The following is a 23,625-nucleotide window of genomic DNA, read 5'->3' as shown; positions in this document are numbered from 1 at the left end:
CAATCATACTATCTCTCTACTATTCCACTCCCGAACAGCGAGCGGGAAAAACGAACACCTAAACCTTTCTGTTCGAGCTCTGATTTCTCTTATTTTATTTTGATGATCATTCCTACCTATGTAGGTTGGGCTCTACAAAATATTTTCGCATTCGGAAGAGAATGTTGGTGACTGAAATTTCGTAAAAAGGTCTCGCCGTGACGAAAAACGTCTATGCTGTAATGACTTCCATCCCAACTCGTGTATCATATCTGCCACACTCTCTCCCCTATAACTTGATAATACAAAACGAGCTGCCCTTTTTTGCACCCTTTCGATGTTCTCCGTCAATCCCACCTGGTAAGGATCCCACACCGCGCAGCAATATTCTAACAGAGGACGAACGAGTGTAGTGTAAGCTGTCTCTTTAGTGGACTTGTTGCATCTTCTAAGTGTCCTGCCAATGAAACGCAACCTTTGGCTCGCCTTCCCGACAATATTATCTATGTGGTCCTTCCAACTGAAGTTGTTCGTAATTTTAACACCCAGGTACTTAGTTGAATTGACAGCCTTGAGAATTGTACTATTTATCGAGTAATCGAATTCCAACGGATTTCTTTTGGAACTCATGTGGATCATCTCACACTTTTCGTTATTTAGCGTCAACTGCCACCTGACACACCATACAGCAATCTTTTCTAAATCGCTTTGCAACTGATACTGATCTTCGGATGACCTTACTAGACGGTAAATTACAGCATCATCTGCGAACAGTCTAAGAGAACTGCTCAGATTGTCACCCAGGTCATTTATATAGATCAGGATCAGTAGAGGTCCCAGGACGCTTCCCTGGGGAACACCTGATATCACTTCAGTTTTACTCGATGATTTGCCGTCTATTACTACGAACTGCGACCTTCCTGACAGGAAATCACGAATCCAGTCGCAGCTTGATTAGAAGTCGCTCAACTTGAGATCCCCTGTCGATAGCGGCCATTACTTCGTGCGAATAAAGAGCTAGCTGCGTTGCACAAGAACGATGTTTTCTGAAGCCATGCTGATTACGTGTCAATAGATCGTTCCCTTCGAGGTGATTCTTAATGTTTGAATACAGTATATGCTCCAAAACCCTACTGCAAACCGACGTCAATGATATAGGTCTGTAGTTAAATGGATTACTCCTACTACCCTTCTTGAACACTGGTGCGACCTGCGCAATTTTCCAATCTGTAGGTACAGATAACTCAAAAGGGAACAGAATTTAATCTGAAAACTCGCATAGCATTTGTGGATTATGAAGAAGCGTTTGAAAGAATTCATAGAGATAAGCTATGGCCAATACCGGAGAAAAAAAGTGGACTCCCTAAACATCTGATTCTAGTCCCAAAAAGCCTACTATGAATGTCAGAAATGGAATTGACACAGGGAAAGACATAACACCTGAAATACAAACAAATGAGTGAACAAAACAAGCGTGTAGCTTGTCACTAACATTATTCAATACCTATAGAGGTAACATCATCCGCAAATGAGAGGAACAAAAGTATTACTACGATGTTATTTGCGGATGATCAAGTTGCCATACAAGATAGCGAAGATAACAAATGGCTTTGCATAAACTAAATGAGATACGTGCAAGCTACAATCTGACTATATCTATAAATGAAACTAAAACCATGGCCTTTTTAGGTATTCGCCCAGTACACTAGTCCTCAATAATAAACTTGTAGAACAGATAGCCAGTTTCAGGTGTATAGGGTATGACATGTCATATGATTAAAATATGGATATACAGAAAGAAAACTAATACTTACCAGCGACCGAGCATTCGGGGAGGACGACGGTTCAGCCCTGCGTCCGGCCATCCTGATTTATGTTTTCCGTGATTTCTACATCTACATCCATACTTCGCAAGCCACCTGACGGTGGCAAATGCCGGGATGGTTCCTTTGAAAGGGTACGGCCGACTTCCTTCCCTAATCCGATGAGACCGATGACCTTCCTGTCTGGTCTCCATCCCCAAACAACCTCAACCCCGACTTGCCAGCGTTTATGTGGCACAATAACGACAACTGAAATTTCGAAAAGTTCCTACTTTGTTATATGAGGCAGAGAGTTGAATGCTGAGAAAGAAAGATTTACGGCAACTAGAAGCATTGCAAATCAAATTTCTAAAATTTATGAGATACTGCGTTAGGGAAGACCAAATTAGAAACTAACATATAAGGAAAAAATTAGGAATGCAACCAATAACCCAAAGGCAATCCAATACAAAGAAAAATGGAGAGAACATGTACTTCATTTGTCACCATAAAGTCTTCCTAAACTGGCAATGGATTATAAAGCATGGAGCAAGAGAAATCTGGGAAGACCGAAGATGAGATGGTGAGACCGGAACTGACCCCAAGCCTAACTCTGGAATTGCAGAAGAAGAGGATTTCAATTACGCTGCTCAAATACAGCACCGATGCACCTCTAGCAAAAGCGCCACACACTTTTCCTTTAATCTGTAGTTTGGTTGTTGTGAGTTAACACGTAATTTATCTAAAGTCACAAGATTTACAATTTCTGGTACAGTAATTGGAAAAGGCGTAATTGTGAGAGAAATTTCTGAGGGTGACGAGGGTTTTCCATGCAGGCAATGCCGAAATTTACACTTTTCGTGAGTGCCTATTGATATTTCTGGAACCAGGGAGAGTTTTGTTTCGTATGACATTGTGTGATACGACCTTTTGAAAGATTAAAACTGAAAAGGGCAGCTCTATAATAGATGTGAGTCCGTTCAGCGATAGATTGTCTATATCATGGAAAGCAGAGCTACTGATTAATATGGATGAGTCATCTTGAAAAATAGTCGTTTTTGAATGGAACTGTATTTTGCTTTATAGCGGTGATCTTGTCTCTGCTCTTCATTTAGATTAGGTTATGCTTGAGCACCGCGGCTCACCATGATCCTCTGCTTTCATTCTACGCTTGTTGGCACTAAATCACATCTGTCATCATAGCCGCAGTAAGACATAGGACGTGCGTATAGTGAGGGGAAGGAAAAGGTAATCACTGCCACTGAGATTTTTAAATACCGCAGCTGTCACTGCGCCAGTATGAAAATATATACATTTTATTTAGCTAAAAGATATATTTTCCTGTCGCGAAATACAGTTTCAGTGTGGCTGGTAATGAAACTACGGGATGCTGTTTTGGAGGAGTAGTTTCGTCCCTGTAGTGTAGTACCTCCTTCTGTCAGCAGACCAGAAATGAAGTACCTAGGCTTTCGTGAAAACGAGTGTACGTACGTGTCGGTCTACTTGCGTGCGAGCGTGTGTGTGCACGTGTTTTAATCCAGCGAGGTGCGAAAGGCAACGCTTTTGAGAGCGGCGACGCACCGTTGCGCCGGACTGCCGGCGGGAAGCGGAAATTTCATTTGCAGCAAAGCCCTTGGCACTCCACTTCGCCGCTGGCCGCGGTGAATTAAGTACGCGCCACGTATTCTGCATAACAATCGCGCCTGTAGGAACAGCCTCAAATAGAACAAGGAGATGAAATTAGGCTAAGCTGGGCGCTCGCATATCCATCAAAGTACAATGCACGGACGGCGCGCAGTCGGACTGCAGCACTATTGTGTGTCACATATTGTTATTAATGTGCTGTTTGTGTCTTGTCGGACAATGTATGCATCACTCACGCGCGCCCGGATATGAATGCGGAATAAATTTTAATGGCTCAGTTTCTGTTCCTGCCTTACCCTCGGTATGCAATTAAGTGAAGCCGAAGAAACGTTAACAGCACGCGGCGATTACGAAGTACATTAAGGAAACTGCGCCCTCTGTAGCTGCAGTGCCGGGTTTGTCTGTCACTGGTAAAAGGAACGCGTTGTTTGTAATTCTTGGTCTCATTTAAATTTGCAGCAGGATGTTTATGTATCATTTAAAGATATTATTAGGTTTAGTACTTTCCAGCGTATAGATTCTTCCATGAAATTTTGGACGAACTAAATGATGTCTGTAGCTCCCTGCCACGATATTTAAGCGCAGATACTTCTAGTCATTATCAACTGTGTAATATAAATTGTTTACACTTGAAATTTTGTGTTATTATTTAGAATATTAATTATTGATTTTACTCATTTTTATTTTGATTGTGAGATTACACTGTGTGCTGAATGTAAATTCACTTTCACACACCATAAACTGTAGAGGATCGTCCGTCTGCTTAGCTGAGTGATAACGTGCATGCCTCCCATACAGCGGACCCGGAGCTCGTGGATTGGGTGTTGTGTTGTTCTCATCATCATTTCATCCCCATCACTGGCACGCGAGTTGCCCAACGTGGCGTCGACTGCAGTAAGACTCGCAATCGGCGGCCGAACTTCCGCGGTTGGGGCCTCCCGGCCAGCAATTCCATACGATCATTTCATTTTTGTAGAGGACCGAATTTCATGAAGAACACTATCAAGCGAATCGTTTTTCAGCTATAAAAATCTCCGTCCCACCATCCTCACCCCCAAATCCTTATCAAACTTCCCTTTTAGGTCAAAATGTGTTGTAAACGCTACATTTATATTCATATTTTCTAAATCACCTCAGTCAAACATCAGAATAATTCGTTAAATATCTCCCATGAAGAACACAGCATGCAGCTGGGTGATAATATTTAATGGAACACGACCGGCTTGGTGGCTATAGCCACATCCCCCGTCTACATAATACATTAACTCATTACAGACATCGATGTAGGAAAGAAAGGAGACCTAACCTTCGCTGATATAACGGAATTTCCCGTCACATACTGATTATTAGAAAAGGCGCCTAATGGTACCTACATCATCCTCCTTAAATAGGAGGAAGAACAGATTATCAAGCACAGCTTGGTGACTACGCCTTTTTTTTTTCACTGTTGTGGAGGATGATATACGCAGCATTCGGCTCCTTTTCTAATTGTCTATCAGCATTTGGCGGGCAGTACCATTTTACCTGTGAAGGTTCGGTATCACTACTTTCCTATATCGGTATCTGTAATGACTTAATGTATTAAGTACTCCTGAGGTTACGTTTATAAGCCACGAAACCGGTTGAGTTCTATTAAAGATTATCATACAGCTGTACACAGTATTCTTCTTGCAAGAGGTATTGCCACATCTGCAGACGCCTGGCGCATAGAGTTTAAAGGCCCCTGGCCGCCTCCTGCCATTCTTCAGTACTGCTGTCGTACTGGTCTGTGTACTCGAGGAATCCAGGAGACTGGACCGACATCGGTTCACACACGAAGTGGCACGCCCCCTAGGACCAGTGCTAAAGTGCAGTTCACAAGACTTCGTGCAAACGTGACGTCATTTTGACGTCACACGCTACATCGAATACGAAAAGAGTTGTCTATCGACTTTCACAATAGTTTGGAACACGGGAGGCGAACGTGACGTTCAGAACGATAACACTCACCTCAGTTGGAGAGATCTGGAAGTTATCCTTCTTCTTTACTGCAAAGTAGGTTGAAATCCAATTTATATCTTTCATAAATGTGTACAGTTCTGCTTTCATGTGGACGGGTTGTGGATAAGGGACAGATTAGTGTTGGCAAGAGTTAACTTCGTAACTTACTGAAAAAGTACTGTTGTTTCTAATTCATCTTCATGAACCCCGGGAGTGTAACAAATTAGTGATTTAAGAAGAAGAAGAAGCTGAAACCAGCCCGCTTAGAATCCAGTAACGTATATATCCAACGGTGTTCATTCAGTTACCTGAACAAAAGCTTGTTTTTTTTATTTTTAGAAACTCTTAAAATTAATTTCAGGACTTGGTCTGTAATTAGGAAGGTTGGGTAACTATTATAGCAGATGAATTAAAGCAGCAGCTCATTTGTGCCATGTCCAATGAATACATGGTCTTTCAAAGCAGCAACACATTGATTATCTGTCGAAAACGCGTCGCTGTTGATAAAATTTGTTACAATAACAGGATGAAAAGCGTAGTACTGGTGGTTAAAGATGTACTTTAACTGAAGACGTTTGCTCTGGAAAAGAAATGTCCTAAAAGAACTTGCTCATAAATTGTCTCTTATAGACTTTATAGATGGCTGAGACTAAGTTACCTTTCCATTCTGTTGAAAATGTTAGTCATTGCTTTGCTTTTTGTTTTGGATGGTTGTTTGCCTTACCAGATGATCAACATGTGAATATTTATTCGCGTATTTCATGCTTGACTTGTAAATAATCGACAGTGACATCTCACTCTTGAGAGAGAAAGAGAGCGCACTCTGTACACAACATCGAGTGTCTCATAAGAAATATACCACTGTTAGCTTAATAACGAATTGTCAAAACGTTTCACAAACGTGAAGGCGGAAAATATTAAGATGTTAATGGACGGAAATCACCTTCAGAGGAATCCTACAGCCCGTAACCAGTACACCACGATGAACTATCGGAAAAATTGGAAATTTGTGGTAAGGTCTTGTGCCCGCCCGGCTACACCGCGCGGCGATGAACTATTGGAAGTCCAGCTTTTGTATTGTAACTTATACCTCGTGAAGGTTTTTACAGGTGATACGTAATTATGTGACATTTAAGTACAACGAACTGTACCAAGAATGACGTGTTTTATAAGCCTTCACTATGCTATTGCCTTGAAACTGCATACTTTCATAACACGTATGTTATGTGCGGCTGGTCCAGGTGGAGGTACGAGTCCTCCCTCGGGCATGGGTGTGTGTGTTTGTCCTTAGCATAATTTAGGTTAAGTAGTGTGTAAGCTTAGGGGCTGATGACCTTAGTAGTTAAGTCCCATAAGATTTCACACATATTTGAACACTTGAAAGTAACACGTAAGTTGCGATACGGAGTTACTGAACACATTACTGTTATTCCCAAAAACTCATCATCGAATGTTAAGGAAAATCAATAGCAGTTCCTGCGGTCTTCGATAAATAGGGTGGCGTAAAAGTGACTTAATGCTTGCACAGTCTTGTGAACTGTAGTTTACCTAGGCACAGCGGTGTATGCTATACAAGTAGGGAGAACAGGAGCGTAACTTGAGTACAGAGACCGTTATTTGTGGAAAAAATAGACGAAAATTTCACATCTGTCCAGGTAAAAATGGACGAAGAATTCAAATTCTTAGATAAAGTCCTCTACAGTACCCTGAAGCCGGCATTTCTTCGATCCTGATAGACAGGCAATTGGCAATCCACTAGTTTCTTACAGAGTTTACTACTTAAATTCTCAGCGTTTCTAATAGGTGCTACCTACACAATATGAAGCTGTGGATATATCTTTGTAGTAGTTCTCTGTTAAGCGTGGCGTAAAAAAAACTGTTGTCAAAAGGCTCCCAGCGTCCCAGATATGATTTGCTACCTAGTTCTTACAGAAATGACAGTCTATTCGTGTGAGCGCAGCCTTACAAAAAATTTGGAGAGGTGTGGAAGTTGAAACTGGTAAATGATTGTATTGACTATGTTTATGCAAAGCCGGGTAACTGCAAAACTACTTAAACGGGCCAGGAATTGTGCTTTAAAACACACATTTAGAACATATCTTAACACGTTTATCACTTAAAAAACGAGAACAAGTAATCAACGTTCTTTTTCGGTTAACTATGCAATGTTTGTAACATTTTGTTTCAGAGAACTACCGCTGCAGTGTGTGACCTTTCTGATTTACTTTCTAACAACTAGAATATACATATCCCATTTTCCGTAATATCGTTCATTTTAATGGCATTAACAACATTCATTGCGGCCCATGAGTATTTCCAGGTGACTCGTTGCGTGACTTTTTAGTTTTAAACTGCTTTTATAGTCAGACTAATTACAAGAATGTGAATGTCAGTTTGTTAACTTTTCATGTATGCCATGCAACGCACATTCGGCTCTGATGTTCTCTAAATGAGTAAAAGATTCGTGATTTTTGGGGTAATATTTCTTGATAATTACTTACAACAGAAACTCATAATAAAAATATCTTAACTGCTAAGTGGCAATAACTATAGTACAGCTTAGCATCAAACGCTTTTATAGCCAGCAGAAGCTTTTCCCTCCAACGGAATCACCCGTTATTGGTTTCGGCAAATTTCTTGAGACTAAAACTGAAACCTTTGTCTGCACAAGACACTGGTCATCTTGTTTTTTCCCGTGTACTTATCCATTCAGACGAAGCCTCACTCTCTGATGACATCGGCATTGATGAGCTGTCTAATACTACGCTGCAGTTCTAGCAGCAATCATTGTGTCTGATGACTTACGAGCTATCAGAGTCCGTTATGGTCCAAATTTCGAGAAATTACGTCAGCTGTTGCGTGTCGCGCGGTACACGTGGGGACTAAATGTTGCGTCAGGCAGCTTCCTTCACGAGACTCATACGTAAGTTTCTAGAAATTAACTGTACTCCATTAGTACTTGTCAGCGTGTGTATGAAAATAGCTTACGGCCTTCAAGCATTAAAGAGGTCACTCGTGACGTGGTCAGAGCGTAAATCATGAGGAGATGACAGATGGACGCAGGAGGTACGTAAACATGTCAGTGTAGATCAGGAGTACTCAATTAGTGCCTCTCATCGCCTGCTGACATAGCGCTTAAGTTACTAATAACTTCGGACTGCCTGAACTCCAGCAGTTATGAGGTACGCACTGCTGCTCTTATCCAGGGACACATGTGGAAGCCCCATCCTTCCTTTTCCTCTTTTTCCTTTCAAGTAAAGTAATCCACAGTTATGAAAGACGTACTTGTGCTGTTTCTTCCTTTGCAGATGTAATAACTGCTCGAGTGACTTCATACAAGCTTCCATGCCTCTGGAGCAGTACACTGCGATGCTCCATGTACTGAATTTCCTACTTTGTTTTCGGATATTCACGAAGAAATGTAGCGACGAGGGATAATTTTCGCTGTCTTCGTCTATTTTCCCGTCATCATGTGGAGAAAAGTAGTTTATAACGAGATAATTATCTGTTTATTATCGTTTATACTTTCTAGTTAATCTGGCACCGCGTTAGTTACGTAGACTGGACCTGAAAGCAGGAAGCACGTGGATCGCAAGTTTAATACTACATCTTTACCTACAACACGGCATTGCTCGTCAAGCATCCTTTATTCTGAACAGTTCTTTTCTGAGATAGTCAAACAGAGAGACAAATTCCACAAGAACATATTTAGAGTAAAATTTTATGTATTTTCTCTTAATATTTATTAATATTTCTTTTTAATTACATTATCCTTTTAAATACTAATTCCAGGTTTCAGTGAGAATTTATAAATTGGTTTAGTCACCCATAACTCATTCCTGACATATAGTGCATACATTTTGCTTAATGCGACATTCAAATAAAAGAAAATACATTAAATTGTGGTTTAACGTCCCTTGAACGAAACAAAAAGTCGTCCATGCAATCCTGATACTTTTCCCACCACTTAGAGTCCTTCATTGACATATTAATTAAAATACGCGTATTCTGTCCCCAGTAGTACTTTCGTCATACTAACTTGAAATGATGTCCACGCTTTCACCCCGAAGATCAGCTAAGCAGTGAAGTAACTCATGCCAAAACAACAACACCCATGTTCTGGGGATAGCGACCTAGATTAATAATCATAAAGTCCTTAGTCTCGGGTTATAACCGCAACATGGCTTAAATTTTGAATAAAAATCAGCAGCAGTGGCGGTCGAAGAGTTACGGCATAACAAGTCACCGTTCTGCCAAAGGCTTTGCCATAGAGAGCGGAGGGGTGGACAGTCATCTCACTCTCTTGCTCACGGGGTGCGAAACTGTCAATAAAGATGAAAGAATCAACAATGATCAAAGGCATGAGGATGCAGAAGGCAATGGAAACCACAGCATTAAAGACATATGTTGTGTATCCACAGGACATGTGGCCAGTAATTGAAAAAGTGTTGATGATCTCTCCATAGGCCAGAATACTTACCCATTTGGATCTCTGGGAGGGGACTACCAAGGGGAAGGTGACCATGAGAAAAAGATTGAATAACCAACGGAAGGATGACGTTCTACGAGTCGGGACGTAGAATATCAGAAGCTTGAACGTTGTAGAGAAGCTAGAAAGTCTGAAAAATATCAACAGCAGCAGGAAATGGTATAACGAGAGTAGACTTTGTTGTGAATAGGAAGGTAGGTCAGAGAGTGTATTATTATCAACGGTTCAGTGATATAATTGTTCTCATCAGAATCGAAGCAAACCAACAACGATAGCTTAGATATAGATGACAACATCGCAAACAGAATATGAAGAGACAGAGAAATTATATGAGAATGTGGAACGGGTAATTCAGTAGGTAAAGGGGATGAAAACGTAATAATCAAGGGGGCTGGAATGCGGTTGTAGGAGAAGGCGTAGAAGCAATGGTTATGGGAGAATATGGCCTTACTAATAGAAATGAGAAAGGAAAATGACTAATTGAAATCTGCAGTAAATTTCAGCTAGTAATAGCTAATACTTTGTTCAAGAATCACAAGGAGGGATGCTTGGAAAAGGCCGGGAGATACGGGTAGATTCTAATTAGATTGATGGCCAGACAGAGAGTCCAAAATCAGATACCGGATTGTAAGGCATACCCAGGACCAAGTATAGAAGCAGATCACGATTTAGTAGCGACGAAGAGTTGGCTGTAGTTTAAGTGACTAATCAGGAAGATGACAGCGCATGAAAGTGGGATACCAAAGTACTAAAGAAACAAGACAAACGCTGGAAGTTCTGTGTTACTATAGAGACTGCAACAAAGAAAAGCTCTGTAGGCAGTCCGGTTGAAGAGGAACGGACGTCTCCAAAAAGGGCGGTCACAGAAGATGGAAAGTTAAACATAAGTTCATAGAAGGTAAGTGGTTAAGAGAAAAAATACTTCTGTTGATCGACGAAAGAAGGAAATATAAAAAAGTTCAGGGAATTTCAGGAACACAGAAAGACAATCCGCTGAGGAGTGAAGTGCAGCGAAGCTAAGACGAAATGACTGCAAGAAAAACGTGAAGAAATCGAAAACGAAATGAATGTCGAAAAGACTGACTCAGGATACAGAAAAGTCTAACCAGCCTTCGGTAAAATTAAAATCAAGGGTAATAACATTAAGAGTGCAATGGTAATTCCACTGTTAAATGCAGAGGAGAGAGCGGATTTATGGATAGAGTACATTGAAAGCCATTATGAAGGGGGAGATTTGCTAATGTGATAGAAGATACAGGAGTCGATATAGAAGAGGTAGGGATCCAGTATTTGTTTCAGAATTTAAAAGTGCTTTGGAAGACTTAATAAATAAGGCAAAAGGGGTGGATAAACATTCAATCACAACTTCTGAAATCATAAGAGGAAGGGGAATAAAGCAACTATTCACGTTAGTGTGTAGAATGAATGAGGCTGGCGATATACCATCCGACTACCGAAAAAGTATCATCCACAAAATTCCGAAGACTGCAAGAGCTGACTAGTGCGAGAATTATCGCATGATCAGGTTAACAGCTCATGCATCCAAGTTGCTGACAAGAGTAATATACAGAACAACGGAAAAGAAAACTCAGGGTCTGTCAGAGGACAACGAGATTGGTTTTAGGAAAGATAAAGGCAGCAGAGAGGCAATTCTGACGTTACGGTTGATAAAGGAAACAAGGCTAAAGAAAAATCAAGACACATTCATAGGATATGGCGACCATGAAATTGGGGGTAAGCTATAGGGAGAGACGAGTAATACATAACATGTACAAGAGCGAAGAGGGAATAATAGGAGTGGAAGACCAAGAATGAAGCGCTCCGTCAAAAAGGCTGTAAGACAGGGATGTAGTCTTTCGCTCCTACTGTTCAATCATCACATCGAAGAAGCGATGTTTAAGAGTTTAATTAAAATTCAAGGTGAAAGAATCTCAATGATAAGTATCACTGATGACACTGCTGTCCTGAGTTGAAGTGAAGAAAGTTAATAGAATCTGCTGACTGGAATGAACGATCTAATGATTGAAGGATATGGATTGAGAGTAAATCGAAGAAAGACGTAAGGAATGAGAACAGCGAGAAACTTAACTTCAGGATTGACAGTAACGAAGTAGATGAAGTTAAGGAATTCTGCTACCTAGGAGGTAAGTAACCTATGACGGATCTAAGATGGACTATCCAAGATGGCCGCCGAGTGAGATCACAGGTATTTTCTTCGTCCGCTAAAATAACTTATTTAAGAGGAAATAGTGCCAAGTTTAAATATTCTTTGTTTTTATTACTTGCTGTAGTGTCCGTTCTTGTCACACAACTGAATATTAGAATCCAAGCAGAGCTTGTTCTTGAAAAAACTTGTTCTTTAGCTGAGGTCCCGATAATCGCGACATAACCCGTAATTTTGCGTGACATAAACACAACAAATTCTATTCAAGTTTTCTTGATAGTGCAAAAATCGTTTAAAAAAGACAGCTACTAGTTTCATCAGTGTCTATTGTCGCAATAAAAGTGTAATTAAACATTTCTAAATCGTATTTAACTAACACATTTCGTATTGTTTACTAGTTAGATAGACGCGATCTAGGTCTAAATTTTCCGAGTTATAAACGTTTAAAAACCTGACCAAACACGCCTGATAACTTAAATTCTCTAAAAGCAAAGTAATTACAAATTCATTCTTCTGTTTTTGCATCTCTAAATCAGTAGAAAAACAACAACCACCGCACATAAGATCTTTGTGTCGTTTTTTTTGCTTGCAGACATACAATCTCGCGACCTTGACAAATTTAAAACATTCTTTAAACTTAACTATTCTTTCGAAACTGACCATGAGTGAGAAATGTGGGAGCTGTTATAGGGTAGTGAGTAGAGGGATTTGTTGCCAATCTTGTAGGAAATATTTTCACTGGGGGGGGATGCAGTGGGGAGAATGTTGGGAGAACAGAAGAGGCTCTCTCCTGGAACTGCAGAGTATGCAGTAGGAACATTTTGATTGGGGAGCAGGAAAGGAAAATCTGTGCCCTTCAGGCACAGTTGGAGGAAGCAAGGAAGGAACTGATAAGGATCAAGGGAAATAGGGGGGAGGAGGGTGGTTGGGAACTGGCAGCTGGTAGGAGGATAGGAAGAAAGAGAACACGATCTGATAGTTTTATCATCAACACCAAAAACAGGTATCTGCCACTGCCAGAGTTAAGTGGAGAAGAGCCTCAGGTAGAACGAGGAGCAGGAAATGTGCAGCACACTTCAACCGAGGCCAAGAAGCCTAGGAATGTACAAAGTGTTAGGAAGAAGAAAGTGCTGCTGCTAGGTAGTAGCCATGGGCGAGGTGTAGGCCCTCAGTTACAGGAAAGTTTAGGGGCAGCGTACCAGGCCACCAGTATCTTCAAACCAAATGCAGGGCTAAGTCATGTGATAGAGGACCTAGGGTCTTTATGTAAGGATTTTACAAAAGAGGACCATGTAGTGATAGTGGGTGGGGCGGGAAACAGTTTGGACAGGGATGGGGCATATGAAATAGGTGGTGACCTGGACAAGATAGCTTCCCTGACTCATGGCACCAATGTACACTTTGTTGAGCTGTTCCGGCGTCATGATCAGCCACGCCTTGATGGAGCTGTGAGGCGAATCAATGTGGGGCTGGGGATGGCTCTGAGGACGGCCAACTTTGCTCATGTTTCTCTGGTGCCCGTCGGGACTATCAACAGATGGGGTTTCACTAGGCATGGCCTACACCTAAACAGGACTGGGAAGGGAAGATTGGTACAGCTGATTCATGAAAGTATAGGGGGTGGATCTCGGGCCACACATGGTCAAATACCTGTTGTCATAGGTAGGAAAAGTAGGTCTTTTTTAGGATAAATCCAGACAACAGGTTCCCCTGCCTAAAGAGTATCTCTAGCAGTTCAAAAAATACTGAAACAATCACTCACAAGACAGATTATAACACTTCAAAAATCACACATACCAGATGTCACAAAGAAAAACAAACCATCGGAAAGAGTAACATGGGGCATTTCACAGACTTAACAATCCTCCATCAAAACATGCAATCAATAAAAAATAAAATACAAGCATTAGAAGTTGAGCTCCAATCTTTGAACTGCACAGTAGTTTGTATTACTGAGCACTGGTGTAGAGACACAGAAATCCAACATGTAGTATTATCATTGTATGAAAGGGCAAACTCTTACTGCAGAACTACTTCAAAGGGTGGAGGATCATGCATTTATATCAGAAAAGGAACACAGTTCAAATCTAGACATGACCTCAGTACAGTAAGTGAAGACAAACACATTGAAATATCAGCTATTGAATTATCAGGGCTCGATATCACCAAGAAATTAATCATTTTGTGTCTGTATAGATCTCCCAGTGGTAGTGTGGACACTTTTTTCAATAAATTAACAGAAGTTCTAGATAAAGTCTCAAGTACAAAGGTCAACATAATTCTGTGTGGGGACATAAACATCAACACTAATATCATAAATGAATCCAGCAGCACCTTCATAAATATCCTTCAAAGTTTTGGCATGTCCCTATTGGTCAATAGTGCAACAAGGGTTACTACAATGACTGCATCAGTAATTGACCATGTGGCCACAAATATAGACAGGGAAAAATGTGATGTAGCTGTAAAAGATCTCGGACTATCAGACCATCTCTGTCAAATAACAACAGTAAAATCAGGCATCGAATCATTCCCTAAACTACAAGCCTATAAACGACATCTATCAGAAATCAAAATAAAAGATTTTTCAAAAGAACTAGAAAAACAAAGCTGGGATGAAGTGTATAAGGAAACCAATGTGAATATGAAATTCTCCAAATTCTCCACATTGTTTAAATTGAACTTTGAAACAGCATTTCCAAAAGTATGCATGACTGTATCAACATCTCACAAAAACAGATGGATAACAGCAGGTATTAAGAAGTCCTCCCAAACACTTAAACACCTCAGTTCCATGAAAAAGATTCACAATGATCCAGAATTCTTAAATTTCTATCATAGATACAAAAAGATTTATAGGAAGGTGCTGATTGCTGCAAAAAAGTCATTTAATGACAAAATAATAGATAATGCAGAGAATAAAAGCGAAGCAGTCTGGGATGTTATAAAAAAGGAAACGGGGAGAGGCAAACAAATGCGGAATAACATACTGCTGAGGGAGGGGGATAAGGTAATAAATGATCCACAACACTTAGCAAACTATGTAAACGAGCATTTTTCAAGTATTGCAGAGAAGTTACAGCAAAAATTCCCCAAAACAAATATAACACCTGCAAAAATTGTTGCACTAGATACAATGATGTTACTTCCAACCACAGAGAATGAAGTCAATAAAACTGTTCAAAAGCTAAAAAATAAAAAGTCAGAAGGCTTAGATGATGTACCAATGTGTGTACTGAAACAATGCATAGGGATTATACAAGGCCCATTAACAAATATAATAAATGAATCCTTCACATCAGGGACATTTCCAGAGCAGCTAAAACAGGCAAGAGTTGTACCTTTGCTTAAGAAAGGTAATGCAGAAGACATAGAAAATTACCGGCCCATTTCCCTGCTGTCAGCATTCTCAAAAATAATAGAAGCAATTATGAAAGACAGATTAATGAATTATCTGAATAAGTACAATCTTTTAAGCAAATCACAGTTTGGTTTTCGAAGTGGCAAAAATACGGAGTCAGCCATAGTAGAATTCACAAAAGTTGTACTTAATGCTCTTGATAAAGATGAGTGTGTCACAGGCATATTTTTGGATCTTTCTAAGGCTTTTGATACAGTCGACCACAAGATTCTATTAAATAAATTAGAAGCATTAGGAATAAGAGGGGTAGCTAATGACTGGTTTCGATCATACCTGACAGATAGGGTACAAAGAGTAGAGATAACACATACTTCAAATAGATGTAAACATTTAGTAAAATACTTATCAGAACCAAAACATATTAATATAGGGGTTCCACAAGGTAGCATATTAGGACCAATACTATTCCTGATATACATCAATGACTTTCCCAGTAGTGTTACTCATGGTGAGAAAATTCTCTTCGCTGATGACAGCAATATTATAGTCACTGAGAGAACAAGAGAACTCCTTACCGAGAAAGCAAATGAAACTCTCAAGTTTATGATTGGTCAATAAGCAACAAATTGACATTAAACATAAAGAAAACTAATGCCATGAACTTCAGTTTGAGGAGGAAAAATGACAATGTTAAATTAAATGTAGATGGCACCTCTATAGACTGTGTAACAAATGCAAAATTTCTAGGAATGAATATTGACTCTCAGCTGAAGTGGTGCGAACACACAAAGGTACTTGCAAACAGAATGTCATCATCATGTTATGCCCTTAGAATTCTATCATCTGTGTGTAACATGCAGTGTCTTTTAGTTACATATTATTCATATGTACACTCAATTCTTAGCTATGGCATTCTTTTTTGGGGAACAAATCCACAAAATATGAACACAATTTTCAAACTCCAGAAAAGAGCCATAAGAATAATAACCAGAAATAGTAGTCGAGCTCATTGTAAAGATCTGTTCAAAACACTGGGAATTTTAACTGCTCCATGTGAACACATTTACCAGTCAGTTGTACACATCAAAAGTAACATTGGCAATTACTGCACAAACAGCTCTGTCCATGACCATGCAACAAGAGATAGACTCAACTTACATTTACCAAGAAAAAATAAACATAAAACTCAAAACAGCATTTTCTACCAAGGAATAAAACTGTACAATAAATTACCAAAAGAGATTAAAGAAATTTCAAAAATACACTTATTTAAGAAGGCAGCTAAAAAGTACCTGTTATGCAATACATTTTATACATTGAAGGATTACTTAGATAAAGCAGAGTAGGGGTTTGATAAAAAAATGTTATACAAACAAATAATAATAATAATGATGATTATAAAACATCCAATATTCCACATAACACCTTCACTTTATTATTTTTCTTCTTTTTTCCTTTCTAGAGACACTCTCCCCTCAAGCTATGCATAGCACAATACTAACACCTCTTCCTCTTTCTGAGCTCAACATCTCACTCATTATGAAGGGATGCTGACTCAGTTTTTCAGGATAGCAAATGGGAACTTGCAGTACAGAAAATGGCCCAAGGATCACCTGTGTGTGTGTGTGTGTGTGTGTGTGTGTGTGTGTGTGTGTGTGTGTGTATGTAGTGAGTGAAGTGTTATGAAACAATGTGTGTATAGTGTGTGCAGTGACTGATAGTGAAATATGAGTGAATAGTGTGGCATTACATTATTTAATGAGTTATTTGTAAATAAATTATTGTATACCAGGAGTAAAATCTAATGATTGTCTCTAACTAGAAGTCTGTAAATATATGTGTATACGAATTAGCTTATTGTAAATTGAACTAAGCTTGTAAATACTTTGACATGTCCTATATCCTTGTAAAAAGAGATCTACGGATGAATAAGACTACTACTACTACTACTACTACTACATCTGAAGGTGACTAGCACTAAAAAAAAGGGCATAGGTTGCCAAGAGAAGTCAAACAGAGGCCTTAATTTGAGGAATAAATTCCTGAGAAAGTGAGCTTGGAGCATAGCTTTGTATGGTAGTGATCCATGGACGGTGGGAAAACTAGAAAAGAGGAGACTCGAAGCATTTGATTTGTGGTGCTGCAGACGAATGTCGAAAATTAAGTGGACTGATACGGTAAAGAATGAGGAGCTTCTGCACAAAACTGGAGAGGAAAGAAATATATGAAAAACACTGTTATTAGACGAAACCGTAGAGGATAAAAACTGTAGAGGAAGAGAGATACAGAATACATCAAGCAAATAATTGAGGACGTAAATTGCAAGCGCTACTCTGAGATGAAAAGGTTGGCGTAGCAGAGGAATCCGTGGCTGGCCACATCAAACCTGGCAGAAAACTGACGCCTTAAAAAAAAGTCTGCAGTACGCAAATCATTCACTTAGAGTAATAGGCACGTGTGTATCAGTCTAGTGTAGTTCATACTTCAGTGTTACGAGGAGCTGCTATGGAACTATCCTTTGCAATGTTTTAGCGGCAGTTGTCGATGGTGCAAAATATCTTTGACATTGATTGTTATGAGAAATCTGGGATGACTGAAGAGGGTACGACTACTGCTTAGTTACTTTTGATGTGGCATGACAAGGAAATATTCGTTTCATTTGCAGTTTTAGAACTAGTTTTACTGGGTGAAGGTTTTACAGACTCGGCAGACACCGGTCCACTCGTGACGCATCAAGGCAATAGTGATCAAGCAGCACGCAACATGATGTAAGTTATATTTGACAAATACCAAAACCTGGTGATGAAATATATCTTTATTCACTACTCCTTTCGAGCGAGCTATCATCACTTTCTTCTTATTTCTTTCTTTTCCCTAGCGCATATCCCATCTAGTACGGAGTCAGTTCTTTCAGGATTTGGAAACTTTCACTTTACTATCAAATTTTTCACCGAATGCTCCTCCAGAGGCCACAGTCACAGTCGGCTGTGACATCTGTTTGTGAATCGTGTAAACTTTGTCCCGTGTGTTAATGTATTTTAACTGTTTGTGATCTACTCTCTAACGTGAACTTCAGAAACCAGCCTGGCATTTGACTGAACGACTGTCGAAAACCACCTGAAAACCACAGCCAGGCTATCCTGTCCACCACCCATGGTCAATAAACCACCGCGCAGCTCCTCTGGATCTGGATCATACCCCTGATTCACAAGCACGCTATATTGTTTTTAATAAAAAATCTTTTATTTTCTGAAATACGATGAATTACAGCGTTTTAGTAATTTTGATACATAACTTAACCACTACCAGCACATGCAAATCAGAAACAGTAGGTATGAAATAACAACAACAATAATAATAATGAAAAGTTAGAATATAGCAGAGTACGTAATTCGCAAGAACAAAATCCTTTTTTTAAACAACATATAATGTTTTTTGTTCTCAAACAAGTATATTACGCGTTCACAACCAGATAACATAAGACCATTTAGAGCAGCCTGTATAGCACTGTTTATAATGTGAAACGTCCCCTTAGAACAATCCTAGATGACTGTGCTTAAACTGACACAAATTGTTTTGGGCAGTGGCCAATAATGATTTGATAAAAATTTTCATAATTACAATAACAAAGAAATGAAATGCACACACTTATCGATGTTGGTCAAAAGCTAAAATTTTCTTACAGTCCATAAAGACAGTCCTGATCGTTCATCACAGTAAAATAGCAGTGTTTTTGCTCAATGTCTGAGCAGTAAAAGAAAATACACACGGAAGTAGTGGATTTCCATGCAGTCTTGAAGAAGTAGTGTTGTCCTTCCAACGGAAAGACAGTGCTGACTCTTGACATGCTGACAGGTAATGGGCCACAACAGAGCAAACCCACAGTAGAGTCAGTCGAAGTTTTGAAGAATATTGGTAGGTTGGTCATCACAGAGCAGACCCACTGTAGTCCTAGGAGAGATTATGGTATTGGTGGGCCACCAGAGGTGCAGACCCACGGCAGTCCTTGTAGAAATAATGGTATTGGTGAGTCATCAAAGGTGTAGACCCACTTCAGTCCTTGTAGAGATGGCTAGCAGCCAACTGTTGCGACTGTGCAGGTGCACAATCACCATCGAAGAGTCTTGTGGACAATATAGCAAGTCCATAAACCACCACTTGTCCAATCACAAAGAATTTGTTTGAAATGTCCTTAGAACCAGCAATGCTGTTATCCAGTACCTTGCTGAATTATTAACACACGTGCAAACACTATCATTCCCTACTTCTCACATATTGTCCATATACTATGACCAACAGAAATGTGTGCAGTGAAATGTAATTTACAAGTTACTTAATTTGATGAACTGGTGACAATTACAATTTTATAACATGAGAATACAATAACAAAGATACAAAATATATCATTAAAGAACATAATAGTACAGATAACATTTGCAGTAATACAGGCTTTACAAAAGAATCGAAATAACAAATACATCAGTGTTACAAAAATTATGACATAAGTACACACATAAAAGATTAGAATAACTTTACACATGAGCATTAGAACAAAACAGAATAAATAGTGTGTAAACATCTTTATGAAGTAACAAAACTCCGCCATCTCTCTCCCCACGTCCACCACTGCTGGCGGCTCACCTCCAACTGCGCAACGCTACGCGCTGTTCACATCCAGCTGCCGCTGCCCAACACTACAATGGCAGACAACAATGCAAACCAGCCACAGACTGCACACGGCACAGCCAGTGATTTTTCATACAGAGCGCTACGTGGCGTTACCAAAACAGCCTACTTACATAGCCCCATGCTCCCCACAAAAAAATTTACAAATTGTTTTGGGCAGTGGCCAATATAGATTTGAAATTTTTTTTCATAATTACAATAACAAGGAAATGAAATGCACACACTTATCGATACAATGTTGGTCAAAAGCTAAAATTTTCTCACAGTCCATAAAGACAGTCCTGATCATTCATCAAAGTAAAATAGCAGTGTTTTTTTTTTTTCAAAGTCTGAGCAGTAAAAGAGAATGCACGCAGAGGTAGTAAGTAGATTTACATGCAGTTTTGAAGAAGTGGTGTTGTCCTTCCAACGGAACTCTTGACATGCAGACAGGTAATGGGACACAGCAGAGTCAGTCGACGTTGAAGACTATCGGTAGGTATGTCATCACAGAGCAGGCCCACTGTAGTCCTGGTAGAGATTACTATTGGTGGGCCACCAGAGGTGCAAACAAGGATCATGCCTTTAAGAGTAAAAGCATCTATGCAGTTAACTAAACTTAGTACACTGTCTATATTCTGGTTCCATGTTCCTGTATTCTTTTAAAAATTATTTATAATATTTTTTCTTTTTGTAAAAAGGAATCTGAACGCAGACGATATACAAAGGTCATTTCACTGTATTAATACATTCTACTGTTCGCGTCAGCTACAGTAACGCACAATGTTCTATTTTTTGTAGGCACATTAAGAACGATTCCACCGTGCGAGTTGGCCCAGTGGTTACTCTACCGTGCGATGTGCCGGCAGGTTAGCTCAACGTGTTCGGTGAGAGGATTAGCTGCTCTCTGTAATAACGCAACTGAGTGACCGGATCAACGATGAACTTGGGAAGGTGCCACCATGGGACATCCGGGACGGACAAATACAAATGCAACGAACAAAATGACATCAGCAAAAAATAATAATAATAATAATAAATAATAATAATAATAATAATAATAATAATAATAGTGACGCAGTGGCTACCACATTGGACTCTCATTCAGGGAGTCGACGGTTCTAATCCCCGTCCGATCATCCAGAGTTTGCTTTTCCGTGATTTCCCTAAATCGTTTCTGACAAATGTCTGGGTGGTTTCTTTGAAAATGACTAGGCCGATTTCCATCCCCATCCTTTCGTAATCCGACCTTATGCTCCGCCTCTAATGACCTCGCTGTAGACGAGACGTTAAACTCTAATCTGATGTTAATCATTAATTGCCTGATGATGATTGACTGATGAAAACGTAATGAATAAAGATTTCTTTCATAACAGCTTCAAGAATACTATTAAACCGTCGAATCTGTAAAGAGGCGAACACCCATGAATAAAACAGGTTCTTACTACTGATTGCTTTGCAAATGAGTTAATGTGATAAATATGTGACGTAAAGCATGTGAGTGACAATAGTTTACAAAAGGTTTGAAATTATGCTTAAATTTTGATGGAAGGCGCTAAGTGCTCTCATGGACATAGTCTGGGTAATTTGCCCTACTTTTTAAGGATAATCAAGTTTTTCGCGCGTTTCAGTGTTTATTAGGCCATTTCTCTTGAACTACGTGTCGTACAGTGATACATTCAATGATGTATGTAGATGCCGTCTGCAGAGTGTGTTGCGAATAGAGTTAGCAGTAACACAGCAATAAATTAAAAAGTCAAGTCTGATGAAGTTTTACTGCGCGCCATTTTAGGCAAAAGCTAGTTTTTCACGCATCTAAAATCCTGCGACGTTGTACGTTCTGAAATATGTGTGGTACAGTTAAGTAATTTTGCAGAAACATTCAGTGCTGTAAGTAAATATGGTCTGGAAACAGTGAAGCGAATTGAGTTGCTACTAAAGAAGTTGTAAATTAAAACTTCATGTCTGATGCTGAAGTTCAACTGCGTGAACAGCGAAAATGTAGTAAGCGTTAAATTTTTTCCCTTCATCATTTTGTGGCGGTTGTCAGCAATAAAAGGATTTGTAAATGTTTGAAATTATGTGTAAGGTTCGTTCCAAGTCACTAACAGCTCTCATTCTGAAATAATGGAGGAATAAAGTCAGACTAATTGCGCACCATCATTTACGCTGCCTCAAGACAAATGGACAGTTTCTAACTGTAATACTAATGTTATTGCGTTAGGCTTTTGGCAACAAAATATACCTCTTATCGAGTAGATTACGACAGCATTTGCAATTTTTAAATTCGATCAATAATTACGAGGAATATTGAAAACCAAATTTTTGTTGCCCCTGGAAGAAGTTTGGTAGGAAACCTGCGGGTAGAACATGGTACCGGATTGCAGGATAATCAGTTAGGAACAGAGGCGAGTTTTTTTCCAAATATTTACGAGCTGTGAGGCACCACCTGTTCAGCATATATTAGAATGCGCCGTCTTCTCGTCCCTCGCATGCTCGTGTCTCACCCAGACTGAGTTTCTCAGCAGAGAACTGTCGGTGAGATTCCCCCTCTCCAGACTGCACCCGAGCGCGGTTGAAGACTGTCTTCCGCCCCACGTGCTTCTCGCTGACCAGTCCTCCAGCTGGGTTGGCGACCCCGCTGCCTGCCTCGCTCTATTCGTCAACGTGTTTTGGTAGACACAGTTACTGCAGCCGGTTCCCAGCACCCTCCTGGGTCCAGCCGTCTTCTGTTATGCTGCTTTTGGAAGTCAAGCTTACCCCGTTAACCTACATCAAGATGAGTTCCATGCGATTTACACTTAAGTGCATGGCAGAGGGTTATAAGAACTACTTTCGGACCATTTCTCTAACGTTCCTCTCTGCAATAGCACGTGGGAAAAATGTACACCAAAATCTTCTCACGTGGGCTCTTTTTCTCTTGCTTTGTCATCTCTATATGTAGGTGGGAGTCAAACCTATATTTTCACACTCAGACGAAAAAGATATTGATGAAATTTCCTGAAAATGTCTAACCGCAAAGAAAAAACCGTTTAATATCATTATTGCCACTCCAAGTCACGTATCATATCCGTGACACTATATCCTCTGGTTTTCCTTACTAAAACGTGATCTGTCCTTCTTTGAACTCACTGGATGTCCTCCGTCAGGCCTGTCTGATTCGGATCCTTCGACGCGCAACAGTAATCAAGAAGAGGCTGGACACTCGTAGTGTGGATCTCCTAAGTGTTCTGCCAATAAAACACAGCCTGATACTCACGCTCCCCACAACATTTTATGTGTAATGAGTCCAAATTTAAGATGTTCGTAATTATAATCCCCAGGTATTTAGTTGAATCCGCAACCTTTTAATCTGTTAATGAATACTTTTGGTACTTATGTGAAGGGCCTAGCACTTTAAATTGTTTACAGTGAAATGAGACTTTTTGAACTATTTTGTCTAAATCGTTTTGCAATTCGTTTTCATATACTGATGACATTACTAGACGGTAAGTGAACACATCATATGCAAACAATCTAAGAGGCTTGCTAAATCTCTTAT

This window comes from Schistocerca gregaria, chromosome 4 (genome assembly GCF_023897955.1).
Source record: "Schistocerca gregaria isolate iqSchGreg1 chromosome 4, iqSchGreg1.2, whole genome shotgun sequence".
Classification (NCBI taxonomy): Eukaryota; Metazoa; Arthropoda; class Insecta; order Orthoptera; family Acrididae; genus Schistocerca; species Schistocerca gregaria.
Note: the sequence above shows the minus strand (reverse complement) of the source record.